The sequence below is a fragment of the Coffea arabica genome, chromosome 2c (assembly GCF_036785885.1).
Source record: "Coffea arabica cultivar ET-39 chromosome 2c, Coffea Arabica ET-39 HiFi, whole genome shotgun sequence".
In the NCBI taxonomy this organism is placed as follows: domain Eukaryota; kingdom Viridiplantae; phylum Streptophyta; class Magnoliopsida; order Gentianales; family Rubiaceae; genus Coffea; species Coffea arabica.
Genome location: NC_092312.1, coordinates 68222256 through 68236256, shown reverse-complemented (window position 1 = coordinate 68236256; position 14001 = coordinate 68222256). Strand labels below are relative to the sequence as shown.

Here is a 14001-nt window from a genome sequence, read left to right as displayed (position 1 = left end):
TAATGTCTATGGGGTCAAGCAGGTTAGGGTTAGAAACAGAAGAGGAAGAAGGAGGAGGAGGAGAAGGCGAAGGCGAAGATGAGGACGAGAATGAAGAAGAAATGAAGATTCTGGTGGCTCTACGACGGGCCGGACTCTGGGACGCGGTGGAAGTAACGTCGGAATAACTCGACATAAAAAGCAGGAGGTGGCAGAAGGGGGAAGAGACACTGGAAAAGGAAAAGGAAAAGGAATCACAAAGAGACTTACTGATGATCAAAGCAGGGGGAGGATGGAAGAATCGCCGGAATCTGGGAACGAGAGACCGGAAGTTGCTGGAAAATGGAAATGCAAATGCACAAAGGGAAGAGAAAGTGGCAAATGGAGCGGATGGAAATCTGGTGACCCCTATTTATAGGGGAAAAAATGGGGGGAAAACGGTTGCTTGAAATCGAACCGTCCCATGTGAACGCATTTAATGATGGTACGAAAACCGAAGAGGCGTGACAACTGAAAGGACGTGGGCGCAGCGTCCCTATGACAGCACTGTACCAGAGGTGACCTTGGCAGAATAGTGCGCGGCGCTGGCCTCCCACGTGGCAGGGGTAGATTAGGTCTGCCTGACAGCCCTACCTAATCTAGGGGGCTAGTGCAGAGGCCCCGTCTCGGGCTTGGACACGTGGTAGCCCAGGTGTGACCGAGTTGGGCCTCGACCTCAGGCCCCTAGCAGCCGCCCTGGGCCGCACCACCACTAGGGCTCCAGAAGGACTTGGGGGCCATCCCGCAGAGGTCGGAGGAAATCCCCCTGAGTGCGGGATATGGACTATTTTGGGCAGGTCCCGGAACGTACGGAGGTCAGACTCCCTTAGCAGGTATGAAAGGTAACTCACACCAAGGACGAAAGGTACGCTCACTATTGGCAAACGACTCTCGACTGTTTACTCCCATGAACCTGACTCACCGAAAAACTAATTTGACTGTCAGAGTGCCCTCGGGGACAACCCCCGGGCCCCCTTTGATAATTCACTCTTGTTTGTCTTGCAGGCTTGGAACCAGTTCGTCCATCAGCACGCCGAGCTCATCCGATCAGCTCGGTCCGGGGAAGCTCAGCGCTTCTTCATGTACCATAACAAAAACCTTGTCGAGCTGCAGCTCATCAGAGTCCGGTTCCTGCTTAAGAGACAGTGAACTCTTGGACTTCATAGATTCTGCTCTGCAGAATCTGGTCGATCTTCTCAGCCGTCGGTATTTTGAGTCCATGGAAGGTTACAACAGTGCTTTGCACGCACATATTGAGGCCCTTGAAGACAAGCTTACATTCTTGAAAAATTTCATTGGCTTTGCCAAATTTCTGGGTGTTGAAGAATGTGAATTGGGAGATCTGTTGGCTCACATTCAAGTTGTGGCTCTAAATGCCGCATGCCTCTCTTACAAGTGTCTGTTTTACAAGGAAGATCAAGAGATGCAGGATCCCAAGATGTGCTCCATAATTAGTGAACTATTGGAGAAGATTAACCCCGTTGACCTCCAAGTTTATGTGACATATGTCAAAATCCTTAAAGCTCCGAAATCCCCAGAATCGTTGCTTACCACGGAGACAGGTATGCAAAAACTGCAGGATTTTAATGATTCTCTCATAAGTAGTCTCTGGGAGCTACTAGGCTCCAGTACCAGCTTCACGGTTTCTGTGAAAGATCAAATGAAGATACTCTACGAGGGACTGAGATTCTTTAGAAGCATTCTAAATGAACCGCAGGAGAATATGAACGATCTAAATGATAAAATTGTAGCTGTTATTAGTGAGGCAGGAATTGTAATTTTCTTGCTCTTTCTGAATGAATCAGTGGTTGGAGAATCTGTCAATTCTTTGGCTATGTTGGTCAACACGAACAACAGTGTTAAGCTCATTGTGGCTCAGCTAAGGGGTTCAAGCATCTCAGGAAGTTTTCCCTCCTATCATAGCTTCAGAAGACAAGAAGTTTCCAAGACTACCCGTTTCAAGCCATCAAGAGGTAGAGTACCGATGACCGATGAATTTGTAGTTGGTTTCGAGGATGAGGCACAAAAAGTGATTTACCGACTCCTAACTGGATACCGACAGGTGACAGTTATTCCCATTGTGGGAATGCCTGGACTTGGCAAGACCACTCTAGCCAAAAAAGTTTGCAATAGTCCCTCAGTTTGGGCTCACTTCCATATTCTTCTTTGGTGCTCTGTTTCTCAAGAATATAACATGAAGAATTTGTTAGTTCAGATTTTATCCTGTGTGTATGGGGAGGTGAATGAACTCAAATTTCTAAATGAAGAAGATTTGGCACTTAAGCTCTATAAAACGTTAAAGAGGAATAGGTATCTTATTGTTTTAGATGATGTCTGGGACATTGGGGTATGGCATGGTTTGTGTCGTTCATTCCCTAACGATAGCATAGGAAGTCGAGTCCTAATTACAAGTCGAGACTCTAACGTGGCTTCAGAGGTACAATTTGGTGAGGAACCTCACAATCTTCGCGTGCTTACCGAAGAAGAGAGTTGGACATTATTGCAGTGGAAGGTGTTTGGAGAACCTGGTTGTCCTCAAGAACTACGTATTCTTGGGAAGGAAATAGCAACAAATTGCAAGGGATTGCCTCTTACCATTGTCATTATGGTTCGCCAACTCGGCCGAGTGAGTCATAACCGGAACAGTCCCTACCGTTCCGATACCGATACCCGAAATGCCGATTATACCATATTCGATGTGAATCGCTCCGAATCAGTCGATATTGTCCGAGTTAGAACCGTGTAGAAAGATATCGGCCAAATTCTCAGATTCGACTCGGATATTGTCCAATTTCTCATGCTTTCTTGTTTTCTTTTTCAGCCACAAAGACAAGATTTAGGGGAAAGGGAAGATAAGGGGAGAAACATACCGTCAATTTCTGGGTGCCTTTTGCAGAGAGGGAATATCTTCAGATTAGCAGAGAGGGAAGAAGAAAACAGAGAAAGGAAAAGGGAAAAGAAAGAACTAGGGTCACAACTTATTTGGAGATGCGAGTTCTTTTGGCGACCATGGTTATTTGGAGAAGCGAGTTCTTTCTTCATCGTCCTTCCTGTGAAGGAAGGAGAGGAGAAAAACAGAGGGTGACGGCAGAGGGAAGGAGACAACAGAGGGAAAGGGAAAGCGAGAGAAAGAATGAAGGTGACGGCTGGCTAATCTAGAGCTGAAGCTTCAATTTCTTCGTCATTTGTACTGGGCGAAGGGGTCTTCAATCTGGCTGTGAAAGGGAAATTACCAAGCTTAGGGACGGCTAAATCTGAGAGGAAATTGAAAAGGGTGAAAGGGAAATTGAGAAAAAGAAACGAAGAAAGGGACGGCTAAATCTGAGAGGAACAACACTAGTGAAGTCAGATTGCTACTTTGATGGTTTGATTGCCAATCTCACTCGGAGGAATCGAGAGCATCTCAATTCTTTTGGCAGTAAGTTTACACGGAGATGTTTCAGCATATGAAAGGAGCCTAATGACAGAGCTTTGAGAGAGCGGCAACCATTTAATAATCCCAAAGACACCAGGCTCCCACTTTGCCAGGTTTCAATCTCTAATTCCACATTGCGGCAACTGTCACATATTTGGTGGAGAAGCTGGGCTTTTGTACTAGACCCAGAGACAGGGAAAAAAATAGAAAGAAAAATTAGAAGCACTTAAATTTCAAGTTTGGCCCAAGTTCATTTCCGCATCTTCTTTCAAAATAACTTATCAATTTTAATTTTTTAATTTAGTATTCAGATTGATATTTAAATATTTGTAAATTTATGTAATGCATTTTGACAATTTTTACATATTATTAAGTATATGATTAATTTGTATTAGTAGTCTCTTATCTAAATTTTAGTTAGAAAATATATAGTGATTATTTGGATACATTTTAATGATCATAAATATAATTTATTTATTTTCAAGTATCTCAATTATGTTGGTTAAAATGATTTTAGGTAAATTAATTAGAAAAAGGAAAATTTGATAATTTTAGGTAATATATAGTAGGTATTTAGGAAATTTAATTTGATATTTGTGTTTTTAATGGTATTTTCTATTTTTAGTAATTTGTTTAGATTTTTTGAAAATTTTTATATACTATAATGTGTGTATCACCCGATATTCAACCGATATGCCGCCACGGATGTGGAACAACCGAAACCGCGACGCGGCCGCAATCCGCGACGGCGAACCGTGATTGTCATCATAACCGGAATTTTGTCAACTATAGAGGATGATGCTTGGAGTGAAGTTGCAGATAGTTTAACTTCATCCATTGTGTATGATACAGACCAGTGTAAGAGTACATTGGAGCTGAGTTACAGGCACTTACCGCATTATTTGAAACGATGCCTTCTGTATTTCGGAGCATTTCGAGAAGATCAAGAAATTGAAACCGCGAAGTTGATGAGGCTATGGATTGCCGAAGGCTTTGTTTTTGCTGAAGTTGAAACTGTGCCGGATACAGAGCCCAAGAGAATGGCGGATTTAGCAGAAGAATACATGATGGATCTTATTGGCAGAAACCTAGTCATGGTTGCCAAACGAAGACATATTGGTGGAGTCAAAACTTGTCGCATTCATGATCTATTATAAGAGTTTTGTAAGGAAAAAGCCAAAGAAGAAAATATCCTACAGGTGTTGCATGGCTATGGTGAACTTTCCACTTTTAATGAGCACCCCTACCTCGAGAGGTTGTCCATTTGGTCCAAGGCAGAGCATTTTAAGAAGTCAAGGCTATTCTGTCCACAAATATGCAGTCTACTGTTGTTTAGTCAGATTGAAGAGTCTGATTCATTCATGGCTGATATGTCATTTGTCTTTTGCAACTACAAAAGACTTCGAGTGTTGGATTTGGAGCAAATTTTTCTGCCGCATTAGGCTTTTCCTAGAGAGGTAGAAGCTCTCGTTGAGCTGAGATATTTGGGCGTTCAGGGTGCAATGAGTTCCATCCCCTCCACAATTGACAAGCTCTCCAACTTAGAAACTTTTGTTGTGATTGCTGAATCTGGTACTGTTTCATTCCCAGATACCATATGGAACATGACCAAGTTGAGGCATCTACATGTGGTGGGCTGGAACGTTACTTGTTCTTTGCCGAGTGAAAATCTTGAAAACACCTCCGGCCTCTCGAATTTAGACACTCTTTCCACCTTGATTGTGACTTTAGACGACAGAGCGGAAAATATAATTAGAAAGGTTCCAAATATCCGCCAACTGAAGATCCAACTCTCGGCAGCAGAGTACTCTGTGGGATGCTACAACTTAAGTCACATCGCAAATCTAGAAGCACTCGAAGTGTCGGCGGAGTCATTGCCATCGAATCCTGTTGAGTTTTCTTTCCCTCTACAGTTAAAAGAGTTGGTCCTTGGAGGATTGCATCTGCCCTGGAGTAAAATTTCAGTGATTCAGGAACTACCCTACCTTGAGGTCCTTATATTACTCGGCGAGTCATTTGTCGGAGAAAGATGGGAGCTGACACCAGGAGGGTTCCCTAAACTCATGTGCTTGAGTTTGGAAAACTTGGATGTTGTCGAATGGGAGGACGGAACAGGCGGTGATGATGTTTTCCCGTATCTTCGGAAGTTAAGGTTGAGTGGGGTTTTGGAATTGAAAGAGGTCCCTTCCTGCTTAGGGCAGAGTGCATTTCTTGAAGAGATTGAAGTGCGCGACTGTAATGACTCTCTTAAGGAGTCGGTATGCAGAATTGGGGAAGACATGGGATTTGAGGATCTGAATATCATTATCGACTAGCCAGAAATCTTTAGGGCAGATTCCATGTCAAATGTTGAGAGGTAAACTCCATCCTTTTAATTTTGTCATTTGCGCTACTAATTGTCACATTGGTTGGAGCAAGGGATAAAAAATTGGGCTTAGATGGTACTATATTTGAAATCCGTGGTATACGAAAAAATTGGGCTTCGTTTATATTGAGAAATTTGATAAAATATTTGAAATTAAAACAAAATCGCACTAGCAATTTGAATTACTCAAAAAATTGGGTCTTAACGTTCTATTGCTTTATGTGTGAATAGCATAAATGGTCACATCACATACAATCCTTTAAAACTTGCATTACAAATTTACAATTCATTTTAGGTACTGTACCAATGAGATTAAATTTACTGTTGGATGTGGAACAAGAGTTATCAATACTTTCAAGAAATGTAATTGGAGTAGATTCATAGGTACAATATTCAAAAGGGTCTGTAGTATTTTTTTCTAAAACTATCTTTTCAGTTTTGCAGATTCTTATCTAGCAGAATAATAATATGTAGAGTTTTAGATCACCGAACTTGCACTTTACAAATTCATACTTTTGACTATAGGTTTACGTGCTTGAATAAAAAGTGGCTAATGCTTGTTTTTTCTTTTTTTTAATCAAATTGTATGATTTTACAAATTGGATGGTATAACTTTTGTGACAACACCTTAAATTTGGGACAAAATTGGAGGGAGGCTAAATCTTGGCGCTCAATGTGTTGTCCAAGATTGGCTTCTTTTTTTATTATTATTATTATTTTTTGGACATTGCCTCAGGCAAATTGATTGATCTAGTTGACTTATTGACGTGCGAAATTTATGAATAAACAACTAATTGTTGCTCTTTCTTTCTTTTTTTCATGTCAACAGGGTTGCTAGTGTCTTTGGTTTGTCTAGTATCAGCAGGGTTTGCTATGTTTGGCTTTCTCATATGTGTGGCTTTCTCCATTTTAAAACAAAAAAGTAAAAAAAGCAAAACAAAAAAAAAAAAAACAAAAAAGAGAGGAAAAAAAAAAAAAAGGTTTGCTGTTGCTGTGGAAGAAGAAAGCAGTTGATGGTTCAAAAGTAGACCTCACGACCAAATATTTTGCCATTGCTGCGGAAGAGAAGAAAGCAGTTGAAGAAGCAAAACTTTTGCCTGTGTTTTTGTGTGCCTTTTTGTTTCGAACACTGTTTATTATTCAACAAAAAAGTTCCACAAAAAGAAAATAAAAAAGTTGTGTTCGACTTTGAAACACTTCATTTGATGCAATAAATGTTATTAGACAGTTGTGTGTTTGGTTTTTGTACTGTACATGTGGACTAATTTACCTCTTTATTTTATTTTATTTTATTTGTCAAAATATGACCATATGGGAACAGATTCCATTCTCAGTTCTATATATATAGGGCAATATTATTGTTTGCAAAGATCCTCATACAGCAGTCGCTAAATTCATCAAACAATTAAAGTTCTCATGTGTCTGCTTTTGATCTGGAGAGTAAGGAATTGAATTTTGAGAGAGCTAATCAAAGCAAGATGCAGGTTTGCTTGTAGGGTGAGTCATGGAATTGTTTTAGAATAGTTGCATTTATATATATATATATATATATATATATATATATATATATATATATATATATATTTAGTTACTGTTTCTAGAAGCAATTTTACTCCAAAAAATTTTAGATATCCTTTTTTTTTTGCATTCTTTTTTCTGTTAATGAATAATGGGCAAATCAGCCAGAAGAATGGACTGAAGAAAGTCGCAAATATTGAGTACTCTGATTACATTAGTAGCATCGTCTCCAAGAAATGTGGACGGCAACTTCAGTAGTCAGCAAGCAAATGGTATAGCTTTTCACTAATTTGTAAGAAGGGTAATTAATTGTTCATGGATTTTAAAGACGCATAGAAACTAATATTAGTATAATTTCTATTAGTAGATATGTATAATTATTAGTATAATTGATAATATCAATTATATTACATATACTAATATACATTATATAATCCATATAACTATTAATATCACTATTGTAAGTTTGTAATTAATTAAATTAAATATTATATATATGTATATAATATATGTTAATTCTTTTTAACAGGTGGCAGTGGGGGATGGGGTGGGGGTATCTTTTTTTTCGAAAACGATAGATGATTTTATTGATAAAATAGGCTTTACAGTATTTGAACAATGACTTAATCAGCTATACAAAGTGTACCACGAAACTAAGGAGTAGCAAAAGTTTTTTCCTCTTTTCTAAAGATGCCTAAAGCATGTAGACTAAAACCATTACATTGATCCATACAATTTGGAATTTCCTACACAAAAGGAGCACAATTGAAACAAGTCAACTAATGTACTGGTGTCCTCCACCAACGTGGACGTATGAATATCTTTTCCTGTGCCCGACTTTATCGAAGCAATGAGGTGTTTGGTCTCACATGAGATTCTAATCCGTTGCCATCTCATCTCTTTTGCTTTCATCAGGGCCAATCTGACAGCTTGAGCTTCGTCTTGAATTTTCTGGTGTGAGCTTCTCTCCACCAGAGCCCGTTCAGCTCTGGATTGAGCTCCATTTAGCTTGGCTACAATTCCAATTCGTGAGGGAATCTATTAGAAGGATAGAAATAAGTACAAAAATTATCCAGAATTTGCAATGCCCCTTTAGGAACATCACACAACAGTTCTATACCCATTCAAGTAAAATTAATAATTCTTAGTGCGCGGTGGATGATAGTCATTAAATTGAAATTTAAGAAGTTCTCTGTCATGATGAAGACTACTACTTGTAAATATTACATTTGACTGGTGTCAGCTGCATGCCATATTAAACAAAATTCTTGAAATTTGCCAAAATATCTCGCAATGAGTTCACTCATTAACCAGTCCAATCCAGTAAAAAAGCCTCCCAACAACGGAGCACAAATGGAGTAACCGAAAATTGCAGAAAGGAAAATTCACATAAACACAAGAAAATGGACTTAGTAACTTTAATACCTGAATGTTCCAAATTCCATCAAAAAACTGCAGCAAGCGACTTGGGATCAAGTTCAAAAGATCCCTCTGCTACACCTTTGCTCTTATGGCTGCTCATCCTAAAAGAAGGTACTTTGTGGGAAAACCTAAAGAGCTCTTCATCACGTATCAAAAAAGTATCCTTCTTATTGTGGTTTCTTCTGTGATATAAACTTCCATGTCCTTCCAATTTATCCAAGGAAGCAACTCTAGTGTCAAAAGGATTTCTCTGGACAATCTCAACTATCTCATACTGGCAAGATAAATTATTTTCAGGATTAGAATCACAGCAACTAAGGTTGCAATCCTTATAGAGGGCCCACGTCTCTCCCTTTTGAGGATGTATTAAGTAAGGACTACCAAGATTGCAAGAAGCAAAATTATCTTTGTAGCAAACTTGATGCAAAAAGTTACAACGAGTTAATGACAGGGCCTCTTTTTTGCCACATATAAATCCACCACAACCAACTGGTAACCCCGCATCTATTCACTCCTTGCAACCCTGCTTTTGGTGGCAGGTAACTTCACACTTTTGGTGTTCTTCCTATACGACATTGCACCTGGATAATGTGCCACAGGCTGGAGCCATGCAACATGAACAATAGGATCACGCACCTTCAAGACCCTTGCATATGATTTTTGTATCTTATCATTACTACTATGATAAGAACAAGCCCAAATTTGACCGACATGAAACCTGCTTAACGTGTATGTTCTTCTGAAGTTATTAAACAATTTGTTCGAATGATAAGTTGAATTTTCAAAACCTGAAGAATCACAAGAAGCTGAGTACGAATCTGAGTTTGAATTGGCCAAGCCTAAACCTGCCTCACCAAGATCATGTGCTGAACCTGAATAACCTGAATCAGACTCTGACACTGAATGGGAATCATTTAGATCACATCCCAAACCTGAATGACCAGAATCACCAGAATCTGATCCAACCAGATCAATGATAGCATGTTGTTCAGAGTCGTTCTTATATGCGTCCTTGTCTCCATTTTCCTTCTTTTCTTTGCCCTACTCCAGGTTGGGATTGGATTTATTGAATCAGGTTTTCTAGAACAACTTTCCTTACTTTTTTTAGCAGAATCAAGCTCTCTTTGTTTCAAGTCAAGCACCATCTATAATTCCAAAACCTTTTCCCTAGCCTCCAGCTCACTTTCTCTAGGTTCAAGCATCCCCTGTTTTGAACCCAAGACCTTTTCCCTCACCTCAATCTCCTCCTCTAAACTCTTGAACTTTTCCTCTTTCTTAACAAGCTCATTTTCTCTACTCTCAATCTCTTTCTCAACCAACTCGAGCTCTCTCCAACGATCCGCTACCTGCCTCTCTTTTAAACATAATTCTCTAAAACCCTCATCAACAGAACTTCTAATATGCTCTCAAAAAGCCCCTCCTATCAACTTCTCTACCTTACTCAATTTCACTTCCCTAACTCTAATATCATCTCTAATCAAACTCCACCCTTGTTCCAAAATCAAACGACACTCTCTCTTATTAATTATTATTTTATTTCATATATATATATATATATATATATATATAATCGCTACAGCTACAGAAAATAACAATTCAAACGGGATCGAAAATTTTCTTCCATCAAGTGCACATACTGTTTTGCATCGGTTTACCTCCTCACATGATATTATCATTGCAAAAGCAGCATTTTGGCCTTGCAAAAAATTTTAGATTTTTTATTCTGTATCTAAGAACGTGCTCTGAGCCTCTGACCACCTTTTACTCAAAAAGTTTTACTCTAGGTTGTTGAACATGGACTTTAGCCAACGAAAGGACTGGAGATCGGACATAACGGAGCCAAATTAGTGCAATGAATGTCGTGCGAAATTGTAATGCCCATCAATTCAGCCTTTTGCATGTTTGTATTGGCTAGTTAAGAAGACTCAACCATATAAACAAAAATATTATTATTATTATTATTAGGGCGAATTATAGTTTTCGTGCTTAATATTTGGCCGGTGTATTAAATTGGTCTCTAATATTTTAGCCAAAATAAATCTGGTCCTCAAAACTTTTTATTTTAGGCAAATTTAGGATAGTTAATGAAAAATCACAATAACTAACAATCAAGATCAAATTGGCTTTAGTCAAAAGTTTTGACTTTGAATTTTTAGTCCCTAATGTTTGATGTTTCAATTAATGTGGTCCCTTAAATTTCAAGTAGTTATAATTCGGGCTTTAGAGACAAAATGAAATGTGAATTGAATTGCATATATGACAAATGTCTTACTAAATGCCTATAAAATTTCAAGTTTAGAGACAAAATGAAGTGTGAATTCAATTACATATATGACAAATGTCTTCCTAAATGCCTATAAAATTTCATGACAACACTTCTTTTCAGAACTAGATGAAAACACTTTATATCAACACAAAACATCATTTAAGTAAAAAAGTATAAATTTTGTTGAATACATTACAATCGGATGACAATATATGAATAATTTATAAAATAAAAAACAAAAGGAGATAATTCTGGTATTAATATAAAAATTTATTATCATTACATTGCTAGTCTACTACACAAGTTCTTGCATGACTTGTATACATATATAGGACTTAAAGTGCTATAGTTAGGAATTGTAAGTACAAAATCTAGTAAAGATAAATACTATATCAAGTGCTTTTAATCATTATCAATTAATTATCAGTTAATTACTAATAGCATAAAATAATAATTATATATATTATACCAAAGTTGGGATGGATTATACAAAAAGGAAGAAATATATATATGAGAAATTAGTGTCTAAAATAAAAAAAGGTTTAATTAAAACTCCTAGTACCCATGTAACACATTTCATTTTAATTCGCATCTTATTTTATCCTAAAACCCATAATATCACTATTGAAATCTTAAGTGACTAAAATGATTAAAATTTCAAACATTATGGACCAAAAATACAAAGTTCAAAATTGTTGACTAATGGCAATTTGATTTTGACCATTAGTCATTGTTGATTTTCCATCAAATGTGCTTAATATTAGAAATTTTGGAGACCAAATTTGTTTTGGCTAGTATATTAGGGATTAATTTAACATTTATGCTAAACATTGGGGACTCAAACTACAATTCTCCTTTATTATTATTGTAGATTGCCAGTACTTTAAGTTTGAACATACCATAACAAAGATAACCCTTTCTTGCATACATACATGTCTGAGGAAGTATACACTTATCTGTATCAAATAGAAATTTGAAATGAAACTTGTTTAATAGACCATATGAAACAAGATTCTTCCTAACTCTCGGTACATCAAGAACATTAATAAGAGTTATAATATTTTGACAAGTAAATTCCAGATTCAACTTCACTTATTCCTACAATGGGAGCTGTGGCTGAAGTTTTTATGTAAAGCAACTATTCCATTTTGAGCTTGTTTCATAGATTTGAAGAATTCTTTATTTTTGCATATATGTTTAGCCCTAGTACTATTAACCAACTAAGCAAAGCCATCTTCCATAAGGTTCACCTTGAAGATCATTGCAACCAGCCCTTTACTTGCATTATTGAAAGGGGAAAAATCCACTTTTTGTCCTTAAACTTTGAGTTGGAGACACATTTCGTTCTCAAACTTTTAGACGCACCATATTTAATACATGAATTAATTATTTTGGGCTACATTTCGTCCAAAAAGGATAAAATGTTCAATTTGAATGGAGAAGACTGACGTGGCCTTTAATTTTGACTAAGAAATTGTTTTTACTTAATGGTCACGTGCCAAACACGTAACTTTCTCCATCCAAATCAAGCAATTTACTATTTTTGGACTAAATATGGCAAAAAATAATTAATTCATATACTAAATGCGATGCATTTAAAAGTTTGGGATGAAACGTCTCTCTCTCAAAATTTAGCGATGAAACGTTGATTTTTCCCTTATTGAAGGCCTCTTACTTCTGACTTTTAGCCTTCTTAAGAACTTTATATTTGGACTTGTAGCGTGCAGGTTTGTTGCAATGGTAGCAGTTTCCTCTCTTATTCATTTTTCTCGTTATTTTAGTGATTCTTGTATTGATCATATTTCTTGCCTCGAGACTTGCTCGAGTGTCCCTCTTCTTTTTTTTCTTTTCGGAAACGATAGATGATTGTATTGAAAAAAAACTTGTAGTATTTGAGCAACGGTCCAAAAACCTATACAATGTGTACCTCAACATTTAAAGAGTAGCAAAAGTTCTCTCCTCATCCTAAAAATGCCTAAAGCATGTAGGGTAAGACTTGTATTTTGGTAGAAGAATCTTGGTTCTCATCTTGTGTTTGAGAATCTTTCTTCCTTTGAATGCGAAATTCCCCCTCAACTCTTTATGGACTTGGCAACACTTTCAAGACAGATGTCTTCTCTCTTTATATCTCAAACTTCTCTGGAAATCTTTTCATGTTGGAAATAATTTGTCTATTATGGAACTCACAGCAATGATTTCATCCATATGCATATTTTATTATTAAGTAAAACGGTTCAAAAATCTCTCAAAATTTCTGCAAATTGTACCATAAAAGGTCTTGTGTCTACCATTTTATAATTGTTAGAAAGGAGAACCAATGAACTGATCTTAATTATAGTATCCTCTTGCATGTATTTGGATTTGAATTGTCACCGTGTGGTAAATATCAAAGAGTTCATCATTCATTTCATTAAGGATGTGGCCTTTCTAAATTTAATAATCATTGTCCCATTTTTGCTTCTTTTTATTTTCTTTAAGAGATTTTTCGTCTCCTTATGTGCTAAGTTTTGGTGTTATCAAGACACATACAACCTTCATCATTTTTTGTCAGCATACGAAGTTTCCTTCACCTCCATATTCACGATGTTGGTTGCCAACTCTTTCAAAGAACTAGCAGATCTTCAAATATAGTCTTAGAGATTGTTGGAAAATAGAAATAAAGGGAATTTTTAAATATGTATGCCGGTAGAAGAAAATTATAACCAAGTTGTGTATTATGTACACTTTCCTTAAAGCTATATTTGTCCCTTATCTAGTGCAATAAAAGGAAAAATATCCTTGAGGATAAAGTAGAGTGATAATTCTTAAAAGAAACTTACACCTGTTTCTTAAACCTTAGGACAAAAAATCTTTGCGCTTGGGCAATGACGCAGCTAGTGAGGTTCTAACCGAGGCGCGTCTATTGCTGGTTGAAAACTATTTCCAAACCCCCTCTTTGGCTTGGGTTTGGCCTAGGCCATCGAGAATTTCTGGAAGGGCTCCCTTCGGGGTAAAGCC

The 14001-nt window shown here is 37.3% G+C and overlaps 1 non-coding gene across 1 annotated transcript; it reads left to right on the top strand.

Annotated features, from left to right (window-relative positions):
- Positions 1-13851: 13851 nt before the first annotated feature.
- On the top strand, positions 13852-14001 carry LOC113728368 (U4 spliceosomal RNA). Its single transcript, XR_003458091.2, has one exon. It is a non-coding gene; the product is annotated as a U4 spliceosomal RNA (small nuclear RNA).